Consider the following 5096-nt stretch of genomic DNA (forward strand, 5'->3'; position numbering starts at 1 on the left):
TTGATTTACAATGTTCTGTTTGTTTCAAGTATACAGAAAAGTGATTCAGTTATACATACATAAATATCTAATTTTTTCAGATTCTGTTCCCTTATAAGGAAACATTGAGTATAGTTCCCCGTGCTAGAGTAGGTCTTTGTTTGTTATCTATTTTATGTATCAGTTCAGTTCAGTCGCTCAGTCATGTCCAACTCTTTGCGACCCCATAGACTGCAGCATGCCTGGCTTCCCTGTCCGTCACCAACTCCCAGAGCTTACTCAAACTCAAGTCCATCGAGTCAGTGATACCATCCAACCATCTCATCCTCTGTTGTCCCCTTCTCCTCCTGCCTTCAATCCTTCCCAGCATCAGGGTCTTTTCTAGTGAGTCAGTTCTTCGCATCAGGTGGCCAAAGTATTGGAATTTCAGCTTCAACATCAGTCCTTCCAATGAATATTCAGGGCTGATTTCCTTGCAGTCCAAGGGACTCTCAAGAGTATTCTCCAACACCATAGTTCAAAAGCATCAATTCTTCAGCGCTCAGCTTTCTTTATAGTCCAACTCTTCACATCCATACATGACCACTGAAAAAACCGTAACTTTAACTAGAAGGATCTTTGTTGGCAAAGTAATGTCTCTGCTTTTTAATATGCTGTCTAGTTTGGTCATAACTTTTCTTCCAAGGAGCAAGGGTCTTTTAATTTCAGGGCTGCAGTCACCATCTGCAGTGAGTTTGGAGCCCAAAAAAATAGTCTCTCACTGTTTCCATTGTTTCCCCGTCTATTTGCCATGAAGTGATTGGACCAGATGCCATGATCTTAGTTTCTGAATGTTGAGTTTTAAGCCAAATTTCTCACTCTCCTCTTTCATTTCCATCAAGAGGCTCTTTAGTTCTTCTTTGCTTTCTGCCATAAGGGTGATGTCATCTGCATATCTGAAGTTATTGATATTTCTCCTGGCAATCTTGATTCCAGCTTGAGCTTCATCCAGCCCAGCATTTCACATGATATACTCTGCATATAAGTTAAATAAGCAGGGTGACAATATGCAGCCTTGGTGTACTCATTTCCCTATTTGGAACCAGTCTGTTGTTCCATGACCAGTTCTAACTGTTTCTTCCTGACCTGCATACAGATTTCTCAGGAGGCTGGTCAGGTGGTCTGGTATTTCCATCTCTTTAAGAATTTTCCACAGTTTGTTGTGATCCACACAGTCAAAGGCTTTGGCATAGTCAATAAAGCAGAAGTAGATGTTTTTCTGGAACTCTCTTGCTTTTTCGATGATCCAATGGATGTTGACAGTTTGATCTCTGGTTCCTTTATATATAGTAGTGTATATATGTTAATCCCAAACTCCTGATTTATCCCTCCCCACTTTTCCCCTTTGGTAGCCGTAAGTTTGTTTTCTATGTTTATGGGTCTGTTTCTATTCTGTATACAAGTTTATTTTATACTGAATACATTGTGCTTAATGAAAATATCCTAGTTTGCTTTTTTAAAAAAAAAAAATCTGACAGATGGAGAGTATGCCATGGATAGGCACAGATAGGGAAAGCTAATTCTGTGGGACTAATTTCATTAATTCTTCCACTTATTCAACAAATCTATCCTGGGAGCTGGGGTGTCGGCTGCAGTGGTGTGCTGGAGCTCTCTGCTAGCAGCTGGCAAGAGCTGATCGGTGAATTTTTCAGGAATTTTGGTTGAAATCACATTGGTGGCTTGAAATTGTCCATGGTGGGAGATTTTACACTGTGGAAATCAGCAAAAGCTATCAGTCAGTACTCACACCCCTCAGTTTTGCCCCAGATCCCACTGTTAAACATTCATGAGCACACTGGGGGTCAGCAGTGACCAAGACCTGGTCCCCACCCAGACAGATCTTATGTTCTAAAGAAGGTAGTGTGAGGAGCGTAGTTTACAGAAATAATGACAAAAATAAAAGAAACATGATAAATGCTATGAAAGGAAAAGTTTAGGAATTCACGAGAGCATATATAAGGGGGCTCCAAAAAGTCTTCCCTGGAGACATGAAATTTGATCAGAGACTTGAAGGATGGTAGGATTTAACTAGACAAAGAATGCAAGGAAAAGCATTTTCAGGGAGCAGGGGGTGTGGTAGACATGGAACCAGCTTACCTGTGACCATAGAGGGCAGAATGAGGACTGTCAGATGGCAATATAAGGAAGCTGCCTTCGACCAAAATTAAGACGGTCTTCCTTGACCGGCCAGAGGCAGAACTCCTTCCATTCTGCCTCGTAAGACATTGCTCTTGGCTAACCTGTACCAGGGAATCAGGGAATGTGACTTTTGCCACACCTGAGGATTCCTCTCAGTCACTGTTGTCAAGATGTTGTGGGCATTCCTTTCCAACTGATGCTTCTTACTTAGAGTCTAAGCTTGAGGTGATTGCCTAAGCTCTCCACCCCACATCTATTAATAAAACATGGGGGCCATCTTGGTACCCACCTCATAGGGTTGTTCTGAGGATTATAAGAGATAATACATGTAGTATATTATCTGGCACATAATAAGTGCTCAGTAAATAGCTGCCATCATTAGTGGAATCTCCAACCTCCCTACTTTCCCCTCAAATCAAACATCTTAGATATGAGGCAGGCTTAAACAAGTTCTTTTACTGAGAGATTAATTTATTAGTTTTGACCCTGTTGCCAGCATCAGAACCCTACTTTCAAATAGACTTAAACAAAATAACAACAAAGGAGATGGAACTTACTGGTACACTAAAAAGTCCAGATGTGTTTAACTTCAGATGTAGTTGGATCCAGGTGCTCAGATGACCACACTAGAAGTGTGTCTCTATTCCTTTTCCCTGCTCAGTGTGACTCTGTGTTGACCTCCTTCTCAGGCTGATTCCTCCCTGCTGGGAGAAACAATGGCCCTTGGCAATTTCAGGATCAGCTCCTGTCAGCTGAGGAACCCAGACAAAACAAGAGCAAAGGCTCCAGAATTGCCTCATTTGTCCAGCATAACCACGGCACCCATCTCAGAAACAATGACAATGGCCGGAGGTATAACTTGCTAGGCACAGTGCATATGCCCATTCCTGGAGGTGGGAAAGAGGATCATACGCAAAACCGTAGGAGCTGAACATGTGGGTAAGGGTTCCCCGAAGGAAAATATGGGTGCTGTTAACCAAAGAGGAGAGAATGGTTGTTGGGCAGGGGGAATGCAAAAGTTATCCTGTACAGTTGAATAGATATCTGCTTGGAGGACTCAGGGCTTCCCAGGCGGCGCTAGTGTTAAAGAACCCTATTATGAATGCAGGGGCTTCCCTCACAGCTCAGTTGGTAAAGAATCTGCTTGCAATGCAGGAGACCCAGATTTGATTCGTAGGTTGGGAAGATCCCCTGGAGAAGGAAATGGTAACCCACTCCAGTATCCTTACCTGAAGAATCCCATGGACTATAGTCTGGGGTCACAAGAGTCAGGTACGACTTAGTGACTAAATCACTAATGCAGGAGGCTTAAGACATGAGGATTCAATCCCTAGGTCAGGAAGATCCCCTGGAGTAGGAAATGGCAACTCACTGCAGTGTTCTTGTCTGGAGAATCCCATGGACAGAGGGGGCCTGGCAGGCTACAGTCCGTGGGGTCACAGAGTCGGACATGACTGAAGCAACTTAGCACACATGGAGGACTCAAGGGCATGAATTTATCCACCTTTCCTGCCTCCTTGAACCACATAAAGGAAGTGAGCCATCCAAGCTTTGCTCTTGGGAAGGAAGGTGTCAGGACTGAAAGATTCTCTTTCTTGCTCATTCTTTTCTCAATCTTCCTCCTACAGTCCCCTCTTTTCAGACTTTTAATTTGGTATTCCTCCTCTCTTCCCTGTGAAATTCTATCCTCCTATTTAGTTTTTGGATTGAGGCTTCAGTCAGATACTACTAGAAGCTCTCCTCTGACAGTTCTCCTACTTCCCGTGGGTGAGGCCCATGTTTCAGCTTCTGATTGTGAAATAATCAGAATTTGGACTCACCAGAGAAGCAGGTGATAGGTGAATATCTCTGAAGGAACTTGTATCTGGATTTGATCTTATGTAATCCGGGGAGATGAAACAGTCTCCATCAGGGTGTTGTCTTTGCATGATGCTCAAACCTGAGGTCCGCAGGGCAGGTAGTCAGGAAGGAAAGATAGACGTCAAGTCAATGAGAGTAAGAATAAGCTGGAACACAGAGCCCAGGCTGGACTCCATGAGGATGGGCTGAACCCCTTGTCCGTTCTTGTCACCTCTGATGACCTTGGTGCTGTGGGGGGTCCTGCTGGAGTCAGGGCCCTTCGTGCCTGTATGCTCCGTCCTGTCTACCTCTTTGTGACCCCATGGACTATAGCCCCAGGCCCTTCACCATGGGGCTAAACACACACCTGGAGGGATTTCCTTGGTGGTCCTGTGATTAAGAATTCACCTTCCAATGCAAGAGACCCTGTTCGGGGAACTAAGATCCCACATGCTGTGTGGTGACTAAGCTGCAACTGTGGAAGCCCTCTCACTCTAGAGTCCTCGCCACAACTAGAGAGAAGCCATGAGCCACAGCTAAGACCCAATGCAGCCAAATAAGTAAATAAATATTTTTAAAACAAACAAAAAAAACATACCTGGCCCAGGAGGAAGGAGGATTCAGAGGAAGGCGGAGCAGTGGCAGGACTAACGAAGTGAGCCAGCAGAAAAGAGATAGCATTAGGAGCTGCTAAATGGCTGCTACTTCCCCTCTTCTTATCCCATCCTTAAATCTCCCGTAAGAATCTCTCCTGTGGCTGAAAAAGGAACTCTGGGAAGTGTAGTTCTAATCTAAGTGAGTCAAACCATTACAAAGCTGCCACAGTCTGTGTCAACTTGCACTTACGCATCTCTTTAAACCATATTTAATTCTCCAAATAGAGTAATAAGAGAGTCACGCTTTTAGCTAAAATTAACTACAGTTTACCACCCAAGCTTTCCCCTGGATGAGCCTTCAATAGACGCCAGAGTTCCAAAATAGCTGTGTCAGACAGAGCCTGCCAGTACAACGTTGTCCAGATGGGAGACAGAAAGATTGCTGCTGTTTTGTACGCCACCATCTTCCAAGAATCCTCCCGAGGTTTCTTTTTGGGGTGAAGA

General features: G+C 44.2%; 1 long non-coding RNA gene across 2 annotated transcripts; it reads right to left on the reverse strand.

Annotated features, from left to right (window-relative positions):
• Positions 1–1334: 1334 nt before the first annotated feature.
• LOC122421483 lies at positions 1335–4711 on the reverse strand. 2 transcript variants are annotated; one of them, XR_006263498.1, is made up of 5 exons: positions 4595–4711; positions 3978–4096; positions 2715–2858; positions 2116–2258; positions 1335–1728 (listed from the first exon to the last, which is right to left on the reverse strand). It is a non-coding gene; the product is annotated as an uncharacterized LOC122421483 (long non-coding RNA). The 2 variants fall into 2 exon arrangements; XR_006263497.1 differs by having other exon boundaries at positions 2715–2861.
• Between the last annotated feature and the right edge of the window lie 385 nt (positions 4712–5096).

The sequence above is a fragment of the Cervus canadensis genome, chromosome 18 (assembly GCF_019320065.1).
Source record: "Cervus canadensis isolate Bull #8, Minnesota chromosome 18, ASM1932006v1, whole genome shotgun sequence".
Classification (NCBI taxonomy): domain Eukaryota; kingdom Metazoa; phylum Chordata; class Mammalia; order Artiodactyla; family Cervidae; genus Cervus; species Cervus canadensis.